The 16284-nt window shown below is 31.8% G+C and overlaps 1 protein-coding gene across 3 annotated transcripts in view; it reads right to left on the reverse strand.

Annotated features, from left to right (window-relative positions):
- Window positions 1-16284, reverse strand: part of LOC140437262 (extracellular serine/threonine protein CG31145) — a 938516-nt gene that overhangs the window by 512219 nt on the left and 410013 nt on the right. The gene's annotated exons all lie outside the window — the stretch shown is intronic.

The following is a 16284-nucleotide window of genomic DNA, read 5'->3' on the forward strand; positions in this document are numbered from 1 at the left end:
TACATATTGGACTTAGCTACAAGCCGTCTTAAATACATCTTATTTGTCTGCAATAGACAAATGACGTAACTTTACGTGACTTATTTTAAGAAAGAATATATTAAAATAACTGGGTTAAATCCAAAAATATAGATCAATTAAGTAGAGTACATATGATTAATCCGACCTTATGGAAAATTTGAACTTCTAAAATTTCCCGAACATGTTGATTTCATTTACAAAAAAATACAGTTCACATTGAAATTGACAGTACTGAACTGAAATAAGATAGGGGGATTTGCTGAGTCCTCGATTATTCAACCTGATCGTGGATGAAAAAAGGTAAGAACTAAAAAAGGATACAAAATGGGAGAAAAACAACTTAAAATAATCTACTATGCAGACTACGCAATACTACTCTCTCAAAGTGAAGATGATTGACAACGTATGGTGCACCAATTTAATGTAACCGCCAGAAAATTTAACATGTGAATTTCCCCAAAAAGACAAAATGCGTGGTTATAACAGCAAATGTACTAAGATGTAATTTCAAGCTGGAGAGTTAGATAATAAAACAAGTGATGGAGTTTAAATATCTAGACATCACATTATCTATGTAGCTACGGAAAACTAGAAACAGAAGTGGAAGATTAAGTGAATAGAGCCAACAGAGCCGCAGGATGCCTGAATGAAACAATATGGAGAAATAAAACTATCGGAAAAGAAATTTTTCACCCTACTAATATCAGTAAAGCTTAATAAAAACCGCAATAAACGTGCAATACTTAAGAATTAGACGCCAATATTTAAAAGAAATAAAAGAAGAATCATTGCGAGCATAAAAGTTCCTTTATCAAACAACTGCAGAAGTAATTCGATACAGTAAGAGTGTTAAGAAATCAAATCCTTCAAAGTCCACAGAAACAAGATTACTGAAATATCTGAGCTACAAAGACATTGTAATAATTCTAACTGCCTGACTAAACTTGGCACAATTATTATGGTTTATTAAATGTTATATATGGGCATCTGGTATCTATATACAAATGTTATATTGTAACGATGCTCTGATCGTTTAACAGTTCGAACCGTGGGAGTGTCAATATTTGAGCATCCACTTCTACAACGTGACGGTCAAGTGGGATTCAGAACGGCTATTTAAGGCGTGTGAATAGCGGAATTAGAGAGTCTTGTAGCTAGCGCTCTAGGCTCCCTGACTCGCCGGTGTAGTGAACCTGCGAGCCATTCCGGACAGAGAGATTTCCGTATTGAGGATCATACTCTGTCCCTAACCAAGCGGAACCCATCGGTATTGCGTATTGAGCATTACCGTGGATCTGCACAGAACCAACCGGGACAGAGAGATTTCCGTATTGAGGATCATACTCTGTCCCTAACCAAGCGGAACCCGTCGGTATTGTGTATTGAACATTGCCATGGGTCTGCACAGCTAAATATTTTGTTTGCGAGCGTACTCGGAGCTTTCGCTGAATTGAAGCAAAAGCGAGTATAAATCTGCGCGCGATCGATTTCCCCCATTTCGTTTCTTATTAGTACTAATTAATTTCTTTTCTTTTATAGACGTTCGCCGAGGACTTCGTTCATCGCGGGATCCAGACGGGGACGTAGAATTCGTTTTAGTTTTATTCATTGTATAAGTATACAACGTAGAATTCCTTTTTATTTTTATTTATTGTAGATATACTAAATTATTAGATTTATTTTTATTTCAAACCTGTGTTGTACTGAGTCTGTCGCCCCGAAAGAGCTACCCATCACAATATATGTTATTATATGTTTCAGAAAGCTGGTCAAAAAAATTCATTTACTAAAGCGGCTTTCAGGCTCCATGAAAGACAGTACTCTGGATTAATTCTCAGAAGACTTCCCTGCTACCGTTTACCAGGAAAGGGACCATCGGCATTGGCTCAACCAGATAGCTTATCTTTTATTGAAATGCTCTAGATTTTTCCAAATCAGTGAACGATCTAGAAGCGATCCTGGATTTTAAACTATCGTGACCGCTCGAACTGATCATTATGACGTTTGGAGGCAAGCCACACTATACTTTCCATGATGCAAGACAGCATGACACCTCACTTTGAGTTTAAACCGTTAGAAGAGAGTTTAACGATATCAGTCATAGCGTTTCTATGTATGCTAGGGTCTTGGCGATGTTGTCTGTGTTCAGTAGAGAGTTAATAGCAGTTGATAGGACCATCTCTATCTGCTCTGACAGTTATGTACTTATAAGGGCCAGGAAAGCATTTAAAAATTAGCTTCAAGCTAGTTGCAGAATACAAAAGTTTCGTAGCTACCACCGCGTTTACTAATAACTCAAGATAGGTACCCGAACACTCAGGTGTACAGGGGAACGAGTCGACCGGTGTCCTTGCAAAACCGTTTTCTTCCACACCGTCTCTACTTGCTATGGTAGTTTTAGCAGCTTCCCATGCAAATATTTCGGGAATATTAAGCTAGTGGTATGTGCAATGCTTGGCTCCATTTACCGAGATCTTCTAGAAGCCTTACAGATTAACTTCTCCTACTTTTTGGTTTGTCAGATTGTCTCCTGGTGACTTGTCTATTTTCCTAGAAATGGCAGGATGGACAATGAGCTAAGGGCGACAGTTTTCTGGGAGGATGCACAATGGGTCAATTGTGGCCTAAGTGCTGTGGAACTTAACTCGTCCTCCCTACTCTACAGACAGAAGTGGGAGAATATGAAGAAGAACAAAAAATCTGTATATTTTGACAGTATCATAACTATGTTGAATATAATGTTATTAGCATTGTCTCGTGTTATTCAGTATTCTTTTAAAGTGACAAAAAAGTAAACATTGGTTTGTCAAAACTATTTCCTTTGAAATATTTTTTGTAAATGAATTATATCTAGTATCGATTTTAAACTAATTGCCTTAATAAACATAGAAATGTTATTACAATTATTTATTTAAAGTTATCTTGATAAATTCTAATGAACTATTGACCTATTCAAACTATTTAAATTTGATTGTAATAAATAAATTTATAATTCCTGTTGATGATTGCACTTTGTTTAAAGTATGTTTATCTACCATAGTCAGTTACTTTAATATTTTTACAATACAATTACCAACATAAAAGATAATCGAAGACGTTAATTAAGAGGGCATAGGATATTAAATAAATATTTAAAGATATTAAGTTATGTAAATGATGTCGCATTAAGAACAGGTCATTAAGTAATGCTGCCTGGTAATGTTTATAAAATTTAAAAAATAATAGCAATTAAAATACATAATTCTATGTATACTCAGTGACATTAGAAAAGTGCTACACCCAGAAGGAATAATTTCTTAAACTTAAGTTTTTGGCAGCAGATTGACTATATTTAAAACATGCTATGATAACAATACCAATGTTTTCTCTTTTCTACTTTTTGTAAAAATAGTTTTATATTTAAATTTTTTGTGAAGAGATCGATTTCTCAAAACCGGTTCGTTTAGAAATTTTTATTTATTATTCCTTTATCTAATTAATTGTATTCAGTGTAAGAAAATGCCTCGAGTTAGCAGACAACAAAATTATCACACAATGTTAGCGATTTTGACAGGAGTAGAATTGTTGCGTATAGAGATATGGATTTGTCGTATCACGCAATTGGCCGTCGTGTTAATTGTACGGTAATGACGGTTATGCGTGTCTGTTGTGTGTGGACAAACTAAGGTAAAGGAACATGAAGAAGACCAACTAATCTACCGAGTAGGTAGACCTATGAGTATGCTTACAATATACCGTCGCATTTGAGCCTTTGGACTATTTTTATTCCACCCATAACTAGTGCCTCCTTTGACTGCGGAGCACTGTCATCAACGTTTGAATTGGTGCAAAGAACGGCAGCATTGGGTGGCAGAATGGCGTAATGTAGCATTCAGTGATGAATCACGATTCTGTTTAGTAATGCATGATGGTCGTAGGATGATAAGACGCTGCAGTGCAGAGCGACGAGATATTGGGTTTTCTGTTGAGAGGCATGTACACAGGACAGTTGGAGTAATGGTTTAGGGGGTATTGCCTATGGTAGCCGTTCACTACTTATGTTTATTCAAGGCAACATCACAGCTGCGCAGTGCGCGTTATGTTGATGAGATCTTACAAACTACTGCCTTATCTCCGACGAGACGTCCTTTTTCAGCAAGACAACGCGCGTCCCCATATTGCTCGTCAAGCTATGGACTTTCTTCAAGAAGCTGACGTTAATGTTTTGCCGTGGCTGCCCCGTGCTCCGGATTTAAGTCCTATCAAACATGTATGGGATATGATGAAAAGGAGACTGTCCACTTTGCACCATCCTCCATAGACTCTGGCACAGTTAATACATGAAGTTCAAATTGCTTGGAACAAGGTGCCACAAGCAGACATTGATCATCCCATTTTGTCAATGCCTAGACGTATACAGGAGTGTATTCAGCTACGGAGTCGCCCAACACATTATTATTTTTTTTTTTTTTGATTACGTGTTAATAAAAATTCTTGACAATGTTATCGTTTCATTCTTGATATAAATTTACCATGTTGCCAAAAAATTAAGCTCAAGAAATTATTTCTTCTGGGTGTAACACTTCTAATGTCACTGAGTATATTTAACAATCACATCAAATATACAGCAACTGTATACTAAACTAGTGGTGAACGGAAATTGGGCAATAATATTATTACAACAACTTTGTATCAATGAGAAAATAGTAAAAAGAGTGACAACATACACATGTCGGGATATAGTATTAAATGAGTAGTGGGACCATTCCCAGGAAATAAAATCAAAAATTGAAAAGTGCACTTTTCATCCGAATGTCCAAATTATTTAAAACACCTAGTAACAGAATGTAAAGATGCTACATATTCTCCATCTTATTATACCCAGCAAAGTCTTTTACCTTGACTGAGTTAACAATCAAGAGTGACACCACCCCTAAAATCTTAAAAAGAACGGAAAATTTAGTGATATCTCATTTTAAAGGTTGTACCATTCTCTTATCATGTATGATGTAGTAATCAGTAGTTGTTGTTACAAAAACGTCAAATAACTGTCAAAGTTTAAACACGCTTTTAACATAACATTTGTAAAGTAACATTTGTAATCATTGACAAGGAGAACCTTGAAATGTAAACGTTCCTGCTAATTAACCACGAAAATACGCCCTTTAGAAAATATTTAGCCACTGACAGACTAGAGTGTTTTCTTTGTAACCTTACAGGTCATACCGCGTAGTCTTGCCCTAAAGTCCCCAGTGGATCAGACCACACACTTATTGCAGCTAATGCTCCTCCTCTTGTTTATTTTCAGCTGACTTCTCAAATTCATCAAAAGAACTTTCATCTTCAGAAATTTGAGTCCATTCTCGCTAACGACACACTCACTCCGGCTATCATTATGGATTTATCCATCCCTCGTCATACTAATTTAAAGCCCATATTGATAGTAGGATAAAAAAAACACTCTACCTCCGAACACTCCTACCATTCTCTCTCTACCCGTTATTCTTGCCCTATCAACTTCTTTTCCTCCTTCGACATTCTCGATGCCTCCCAAACCGGGCAAAAAAATGTCCAAATCTAATCTTCGATCCGATTACACACACAATGAAACCCAATTGTATTTCCGCTATAGAAACAGTTTTCAAAGATAATCAGACTAATTTTACACTCAATTCCACTCACAACTTATTGCTTCTCATGAGAACTCTTTTGGATGTCCCACCCCACTACCAGAAGCTCAAAAATTTGGATTCTTCCCTCAGTTGGAGAGAATCCAACACCTAATATCACAAGTAAAATCAGTCATTATTTGCCTGCAGAAAACCAACGCACAAAGAATTACGCAAACTTACACGAACAAACGCATAGGAGCCAGTGGCGGCACTTCTATCTTTATTTCTTCCAACATTGTCTTATCACACCTCCTACTTTCTTTTAAATTAGAAGCCAAAGCTATTACTTGCTAATGTCCCAATAAACTCACAATCTGGAATTTATACGTACCTTTCAACTACGGGATCAAGCAGAAAGAACTGCTAAACCTAATATTTGAAATACCTAGCTCCTACATACTTGACGGGGATTCTAATACTCGTAATGTGTTGTAAGGTTTCAATCACATAAATCACAGAGGTAAAATTAGCAAAAATTTTATTAGCTGCGCTGGTATAAATATGTCTGTTAAACAAGGGTTCTCATTAATATTTCTACTGGTTCCATCTCCAATAATGATCTAAGCTTTGGTTACTTAAAATTAGCGCCTACATTAACATGGCTTACATCTGATGATCTCCACGATAGCAATCATTTCCCAATATTTATAATTAACTCAGATACACCAAATTCTCAAATATTAACAAAAAGTTGTTGGCGCTTAAAAACTTGTAATTGGTCCAATTATATTAGTAAAACTGACCATTTCCTATCTACCCTCACTCTAACTGACAACATTGATATGGACGTGACCCAATTCGCAAATTCAATCCTCCTTACTGCTGCTGAGGCACACGTCGAAAAATCAGTCATTTCAGCTGAAGGAAAAAGTGTCCCATAATGGAACTCTTCTTACGAAGACGCTGTTCAGCAGTAAAAATCTGTTCCAAAAATTTACAACAGTAACAAATGAGCAAGACCCAATTCTAGACACACTACTAAATTAAGTAAGAAAACTTCATGTTTTGCAAGCAAGCTTCTTCAACTACTTCAACTAAACATTTAAATTATACATTTATGAAGTTTAAAAACTGTTGACCGTATATACATCATACATATCAATGTACAGAAAAACGATAAAACTTTAAACTAAGATACCCCTTGAACCCCTTTTTATTTAAGATTTTAGGGATGGTGTCATTCCCTCGTAGCGTGCTGCACAGATTGTAGTTAGCTGGTGATTAATAAAGTGTTCCCCCTGAAAACAAAATTGACGGGTCTAAGCGGTCTCCAAGAAATTAATTAGACAAATTAATTTCTTAATTTTTCTTAAACTTGGTTAGATCACCACCAGATCTCTTTATTTACAAAATATTTTTCTGAGGTTTTTTTAATTATTTCAATCGCAAAAGTTATTTTGCTACTTATTCAATGCCCACCACAAGCAATTTATATTGTTTTCTTACTCTCACTAACTATTAGGTGTCTTCTAGTCCTTAAATTTTATTATTGCTTTTTTTCTTGTCATGAAATAAACCATTTGGAGTGATTTTGTTCAGATTTTTTTGTACTAAGGTGTCTTTCTCTCTTTCGAAAATATATGTTAATAATCGCAATATCTAATGCTCTTGCTAATTCCAACATATCTTCCCCATCGTAATGTCTAGTTTCAAAGCATATTCCTCCTTATATTGTGTTTTTTTCTCTTGAATTGACCTAAATGTTCTTTAAAACCAAGTTCTATTACAACTCCTTCCATTGATGGAATTTGTCTAACGTAAAATTGAATATACTAAATCTTCCGGAATATTGTGAATCAACCGAATAGTGAAATTGCATCTAGAGAAATTAATACATAATTATCAGTTAATGTTGTACCCCATCCAAAACATATTTATATATTTTTTCCAAACGAGTTAAAAGTACTTCTTTTTTCCGAATATAGGCCTCTCCTAATTTTCCCATTCATCTCTGTTGTTTGTTTTGTAAAACGACGTTTCCACATTGGTCCTGCAGTTCTTTTAATAATAAAAAAAACTCAGAGCTATGGAATGACAGATACTGGGTATCTCACTTAAAAATCAAAAAACCAATGAAGACATTCGTAATAGAACAAAAGTAAAAGATGATGTCGAAGAGGTAAGTAAACTGAAATGGGCTGGACATAACGAACGTCTTAAAGGATGGTCGTTGGAATAAAGAAATCGGGAGTTGGCGGCCATATGAAGCCAAAAGACCACGAGGAAAACCGCAATATATATATATATATATATATATATATATATATATATATATATAAAGTAGTAGTAAAGGTATTAGTGATTGACACTATTTTAGCCCAGGGAAATAAGCATTTTTTCATGACACTCGTCCGGCCAGGCAAACGACAGTTGTTTTGAGTAGTATGGTCCTCTGTAACAGAAACCTATATGTTTCCTGCAGTCGATTTTTTGGACTTAATTAGTTATTAACAAATTAAGGTCAAAAAACGGAAAATTTTTGCTTTTTTCGTCCGTCAGCAAAAAGTGAAGCATTTTAGACAAATTTTAGAAGAGAAGAAACTTATAAGTTATATAAAAACCTTTAAAATGGCGTTTTCTAAATGTTTCTATCCTTATTTGTTGCTTGAAAAGTTGCAAAATAAGTCAAAACTTTCGGTTTTTTATAAATGTTAATAACGTTTTTGAAAATAAACTTATAACATTTATATTTCATGGAATGCTGTGCCTTGTAGTGCTTAAAATATGCTTAAAATTTCAAAGTGATCAGTCAAATAGTTTAAAAGTTATTTCATTTGTTTATCCCAAATTAATTTTTTTTGCAACAATATAAGTCAGAAAATTATATAGTTTTAGTAATTGTAAGGGTAGTTTCTGAAAGAAAAATAAGAAAAAATTAATTAATTAAAAATATAATTAATTAATTATTTAATTATGAATTAAATAATAAAAAATTAAGAAAATTAATTTTAAATATTGCAAAATAATTTTGCAAAAACATGTCGCTTTTTTGCTTATAAACAATTAGAATAACTTTTTAACCATTGCCTGCAAGAATATTATTTTTTTTATATTTAAGAAGCCTGAATTTTTTCACAAATTGAAAAGAAAAAAAATTTGTCCTAAAATAATTTGGGACAAAGTTAGCCTCTTTTTTATTTTATTCATAGCAGCTTTGTTTATAATAATTAATAAATCTAATTAGCGTTATTTAAAAGAAAATACTTTATAGTTTTAACGTACCAAATTCTAAAAAGATTGCCCTTTAACGAAATCGTCCACAAAGCTTCAAAATGTGGTCCTTAAAATCGGCTGGCTTCGAAACTCATGGAAGCCGAAGGGAGGGGGAAGGAGCTGTTAGCTGTATCGCTGGTTCTTATTTATGGGTTTCAACGTTCCTTTTTTAATTTGTATGTACTGTGTGCGTACATTACGAATATGCATTATTTCAATAAATTGTTAAATAAACTATCTAATTTGCTTCAATTTTTTTTTTCAATTATTATTATAATATTTAAGATAATTTTTATTTAAAAACATAAATATTTATAATTAATTTATACCTATTTAATAAAATTGTAAATAATTTATTTATAATAGATTTTATGAAAACAACAAATTGTCCTATTCACTTGTTTCTAAAAATAGTATTGCTTTGGAAATATTAATTAAAATAATTTTTCTAATGTCTATTCTTTATTATTTTATTATTATTCTTTTTAAGTTAGAATTAATTTCATGTTATCGAATGAACTATCCTATAATAAAGTCGTCCCAAGAATGCAACTCAGTAATATTGGCAATATAATTTTAAAGTCAACTACTTTAAAATATATGTTTATTATATATATATATATATATATATATATATATATATATAAATATATATATATATATATATATATATATATATATATATATATATATATATATATATATTAGGGTGATTATCGGGATTATTAGGAAACGTTAAAATATCTACCAAATTAATACTTTGATAGAAAAATAAAAATATCTAGAAAACTGATAACTTTAGGTATAGGGAGTGCTTTATAAAATTTGAAGTACGATATTAGTAATTTTTGATAGTGATATAAAATACAGGGTGTTCTATTTTAAATTACCAAGAAAATAATGTACTTGCATTTTGACTTACCCTGTATTTGATTTAACGAATATTATAAAAACGAATATGTTTTATAAGTTTTAACAATTATTAAAAAACTATGGTTGCAATAGATTAATGTTCCTATACTTCTTTGTAATTATACAGGGAGTTAAACTTTATACGATTTTCAGATAATATTGGTTATAACTTTTTAAATACCTGGTATAACATAATAAAACTTTACATTGCTGTGATGTGGAAGTAAATCAAATTTCAAATTTAAAATAAAATACAGGGTGTTCCATTTAAAAAAACATAAGTTTGGTCTGCCACTATCTTATGTAACACCCTGTAAGATTGTAACTAATTTTAAAATGTGGAGTTTAAAGCTGCCTACAATTTTTGTTAACAACTTTTTTTTGTAATTCTTACTATAACAGATCTACTGAGATTTCTTAATTGTTATAAACAAAGCTGCTATGAATTAAATAAAAAAAAGGTTAACTTTGTCCCAAATTATTTTAGGAATCTTTTAAATTTGTAAAAAAATGTAAAATATAAAAGGCTTTTTAAATATAAAAAAATAATGTTTTTACAGGCAATGGCTAAAAAGTTATTCTAATTGTTTATAAGCAAAAAATCGACATGTTTTTGCAAAATTATTTTGCAATATTTAAAATTAATTTTCTTAATTTTTTTTAAGGTTATAATTTAAGGTGTAATAATAGAACAAGTCTTCTTCTTTAAGAAACTATCATTACAATTACTAAAACTATATAATTTTCTGACTTACTGTTGCAAAAAAAAATAATTTGGGATAAACAAATAAAATAACTCCTAAACTATTTGACTGATCACTTTGAAATTTTAACAATATTTTAAGCACTCATAGACACAGCATTCTATGAAATATAAATGTTATAAGTTTATTTTCAAAAAAGTTATTAACATTTATAAAAAACCGAAATTTTTGACCTATTTTGCAATTTCCTAAGCAACAAATAAGGATAGAAACATTTAGTAAACGCCATTTTGAAGGTTTTTATATGACTTAAAAGTTTTTTTTTTGTAAAATTTGTTTAAAATACTTCACTTTTTGCCGATAGACGAAAAAAGCAAAATTTTTCCGTTTTTTGACCTTAATTTGTTAATAACTAATTAAGTCCAAAAAATCGACTGCAGGAAACATATAGGTTTCTGTTACAGAGGACCATACTACTCAAAACAACTGTCGTTTGCCTGGCCGGATGATTGTCATAAACAGGGTACTTTTTTGCTTATTTCCCTGGCCTATTTGGTTTACATGGTTATATAAATCAAAGTAAGACTTTGGTTATGTAAACCAAAGTTTTATTTCGAGGTTGCAGCATATATATATATATATATATATATATATATATATATATATATATATATATATATATATATATATATATATGTATATATATAAAAGAAAGATTTTGATTACAGACCACTTTACCCGATAACGTATTTATATATATATATATATATATATATATATATATATATATATATATATATAATATATAGTTATTATATATATATATATATATATATATTATATATTATATATTTTTAGTTTACTGCTATTGTTAGTGAAATTACAAATTCTACATAAAAACGTTGAAATAATGATAAAATGTAACTGTAACTTAATAAATAATCAAAACTACATAAACATTTTATTAATTGAATGCATTTTCGAGCTGACTATGATTTTATATTAATTGCTTGTTCAGAAGTGAACATAGTATAAACTAAATTTAAAATATTTTATATCGATAAAAAGCTGGTAAATTAAATCTATTTTTATATCTAGTTTTATATAGGTCATTAATATTGATACAAATATAATATAGTAACGGTATAAAATGCATTCTTCTTTTTCTGAGAAGTCAATAATGGCTGTGTAAACATCTTTAATGACTTTGATCATAATTTGAACTATATTACGACACAACATTGTACTTTGGTCTTGGAATTAAAAACATAAGCATTTTTTTGTATCATGTCATTACCAGCTCAACTCATAAGTCAAATTTAATACGAAAAACATGTGGTGGTGAAATTTTCTTGTTAGATGTATGTCCTGAGTTTTATGCTCTAGCTCTACACATTCCAATTAATTTGATTTTACTGCATAGCAATAATAATTGTATTATAGGTAGTTATTTAAGTAATAAAGTTGAAAAATTCCAAATATTTGTGATCTACGGATAGGATTGGAGGTTGTCAATATTTTCCATAAACAATTTTATGTACATGCGAAAGATATCTGCTAAATCTTTTACTCTTATTTCAAATTTAAAATCGGATTTAAAATCCTACTATTATATCCTACTATAATATAATAATATCAATATAAGTAAACAATATATTATTTACTTACTGTATATTGTATAAGTATCAATATACAGAGTGTCCAGAAACTCTCATGGCACACGAAGACTGGAGAGTCCTCAGATAATTTTAAGACAATTTAACCCAATTCACCTAGTGCGAAAATGCTTCCTAAGCTTCCTAAGGAAGCTAGAGCTCTTTGAATAAGGCGCTTTGTAATTAGTTTTTTAAATACCTCCAGACCGCTTTTATTAAAAAAAAAGGAAAATTGGTACGATTATTTATCTGTTTTGGCTAGGTCAACCGTTATTTTAACGCTTAACTTTTTGGTCGTTACCTTTTAAGATTTTGTGACACTAGATTATTTAATTTTCAGATATTCTACTACTAGAAGATCTCCTACCCTAAGTCGATAGAATACACTGTTTTCTACAAAAATCGATTTGAAAATTGTTTGTTTTTTGTCATGAAAGTTAAATTATTATTTTTGCACTAGTTGGCTTTGACCTGTCAACAGAAGTATAACCTACGTTTTTCATTGTCAAATTGTGGTCAGTTCGCATTTATTTTATTACTTTGTGGCGTTACAATAAAACAATTTCAATTCCTCAACAAAGAATATACGCTGATATGCATTTAGTTTAGCGATATAAGTTGTAACGCTCGAGCAGCACAATTTAGATACATTGAAAAATTTTCTAATTCTAATCCCACTCACTCAATAATTACAGCTTTTAATCAACGATTAAGAGAGACAGGTTGAATGGTCCCAAAAAATAATGAAACAGGGCGAGATGATGATGTAACAGCGGTACATGAAGATGTTATTTTATTGGTGAGGAAGCGTTCGAAGACTATCTGTATTCCAAAATTTCAAAATCTTTCGTAGGAAATATCTTACACAACGAAAATTTATATTCTTTTCATTTTACAAAGGTACACGCACTTCTACAAGGAAATTTTCATGCTCGTAAAGAATTCGCTAGATGGTTAGAAAAGAAAAATCAAAATGAAGATTTTTTTCAGAGATATTTTGTTTTGCGACAAACCTCCACTCACAAAAAATGGAATTTTTAAATGTATATCTTCTTCTTTACGTGCCATCTCCGCAACAGAGGTTGGCAATCATCATAGATAGATAGGCAATCAGCATGGTTATTCTGATCTTAGATGCTGCCGCTCTGAATAGTTCGATTGATGTGCATGTGCATCCGTACCATTCCCTCAAGTTCCTCAACCATGAGATTCTTCTACCTACACTTCTCTTGCCCTGGATTTTCCCTTGCACAATTAATTGAAGTATGTTGTATCTTTCATTACGCATAAGATGCCCCAGGCATTGCAGCTTTCGTGTCTTAATGGTTTCCAACATTTCTATTCTTTTTTTGACTCTTCTCATGACTTCGTTGTTTGTTAAATGCTGGATCCATGCTATCTTCAGGATTCTTCTATACATCCATAGTTCAAATGCTTCCAATTTTTTAGTAGTCGACGCGTTAAGTGTCCATGCTTCTATCCCGTAAAGCAGAGTCGAGAAAATATAATACCTTGCCAGCCTAACTCTCAAGTCTAATTTCAGTTCTCTTGCACAAAGTAGCTTTTTCATTTTATTGAAGTTTGTTCGTGTTTTCTCTATTTAAACTTTGATTTGTTTGGAGTAATCGTTCTGAACTTGTTCTAACTTGTTTTAAAGTTTTCCGTTAATTGTCAGGCTTTCATCATTATTTTGGGTTTTTGATATCTTCATAAATTTAGTTTTCTTGATGTTTATTCTAATTCATATTCTTCTCCATACTCAACTATCTTGTTCATTAGCTTTTGGAGGTCTTGGAGGTTGTCTGCTATTATGATAGTATCGTCCGCATATCTAATGTTGTTAATTTGAGTTCCAATGACCTTTATTAATGCTGTTTCTCTCTCAAGCGCTCTTTTCATAATTTCTTCAGAGTATGCATTAAATAGTAGTGGTGACAATACACACCCCTGTGGCACTCCTCTTTTAATTTCGAACTCTTCTGATGTATGTTCATTATTGCGTATGTGTGTCTGCTGTTTATAATATAGATTTGTTATAATTCGAAGGTCATTGTATTGTAATTGTTTTGCTTTGAGGACGTCCATTAGCTCTTTGTGGCGGACTTTATCGAAAGCCTTGTTATAATCTATGAAACAGACGTACATATCTTGCATCTATAAATTAGTACGTTGAATGCAAAGAGAGCTTCACGAGTACCTACGCCTCTACGGAATCCAAATTGGGTTTCTTCAATATCCATATCAAGTATTTGGTAAAAGCGTTCATGGATGATTTTTAAAATCATTTTAAGTGTGTGAGACATCAGGCTTATGGTGCGGTGGTCGGTGCATTCTGTAGCATTTTTCTTTTTTTGGAAGACAAATAAATGTTGAGGTCAACCATACATTTGGTATGTCACCCGACTGGTAAATTTCATTAAAGAGCTTTAAAAGGACATCAATGTACTCAGTTTCTATTATTTTAAAAATATCAATAGGCAGTTGATCTGGCCCCATGGCTTTTTCCTTCCTTCCTTCTTTAGTGCATACAATATTTCTTCCTTTGTAATTTCTATACTTGTTTCTCTTTCCTCGAAAGATATGTCTTGTAGGTTTCCTCTTTCGTCGTCGTAGAGCTTTCCATATATTCTTTCCATCGTAAGTTAAATAGGTAAGTTTGTTTTGCCTCTCTTATCATTTTTTTGATTTCGTTGTTAATGATTTTGTAATTGTGACTGTCTTTGTGCTTGGCTTGTCGTCTTTGGTCCATCCTGCCGAGTATTTCGTCGGTCATCCTGTTATGTATCTTTCTTATGGGTTCTTTTATTATCTCTTCGCATCGAACGAGGAGGCAGTTTTTTAGTGTTTCCCATTGTTGGTTTATCTCGGTGTTAGTATCTAATTCATCAAAGTTTTCGTATATTTTCTGTTGGAGTGTGTTTTTTTATATCAGCTTCTTTCAGTTTTATAACATCTAATTTTGGAGTTCTTTGAGGTTTTCTAATTCGTTTAAGCTTAAGCTTGACATTATCGATTAGTGGGTTAAGGTCTGATGTGACATCTGCTCCTAAATATGTTTTAACTGATTTGATGGTTTTACGATATCTCTCTTTAATCATTATATAATCGATTTGGTTTCTTACCAATTTTAGGTAATTTAAAGAACGTGTTTGTGATTATTAGACTTTGTTCTTGGCAGAAGCTTAAGCTAAATGTATATAATACACATTATTATTCGTACGTTGCTGACAATCCCCACGTTGTTCATGAATTTAAGCATCAGCATATGTTTAGCATAAACGTCTGGATAGGAGTAGTTGACGATTATCTACTTGGACCTGTGAAATTGCCTGCTTGTTTAAATGGTGCTAATGTCCCTTTAAATATTAGGCAAAACATATGGTTTCTACATGACGTCTGCCCGGTCCACTTGAGCATGAATGTACGACATTCTCTTGATAATAACTACGACGACCACTGGATTGGAACAGACGGTCCAGTTGCTTGATCAGCAATGTCGCCAAAGTTTAATTCTTGCGATGATTGTGTATGAGGATACACAAAAACATTTGTTTATTCCGTAGTGATACAAATTCGTACACAACTCTGGTTAAGGATGCAAGAAGCTTGCAACAAATTTAGAAATAACTTTAAAATTGTAGCTAGAATTTGGCGATCTTCAAGCAAAAAAACAAATTTATTCATAGAGACTAATGATCATTACATCAAGCATCTTTTATAACTATTTAATTTTGATACTTGTTTCTTTGTCTAGTTTCGTTTCATCGTAATAAATATTTTTTTACGAATTGTATGCTGCATTTAATGAAGCAAAAGATGATTTATAAAATTAATTAGATACCTATTAATTTAACTTTCATGACGAAAAACAGAAAAATTTTCAAATCGATTTTTCTAGAAAACGGTGTGTGATTAACTTAAAGTAAGAGTTCCTTTTAGTACTAGAATACCTCAAAATTTATTAATCTAGTATCAAAGATGCTTAAAAGTTAGAGATAAAAAAATTATGCGATCAAATAACCGTGGACCTACCCAAAATTTATGCTTATGACCGGTACTAGAAATTCGCAATTAATGAAATTAATTTAACTCAGGATGATAATTAATCGTACCAGTTTTTGTTTTTCT

This window comes from Diabrotica undecimpunctata, chromosome 3 (genome assembly GCF_040954645.1).
Source record: "Diabrotica undecimpunctata isolate CICGRU chromosome 3, icDiaUnde3, whole genome shotgun sequence".
NCBI lineage: Eukaryota > Metazoa > Arthropoda > Insecta > Coleoptera > Chrysomelidae > Diabrotica > Diabrotica undecimpunctata.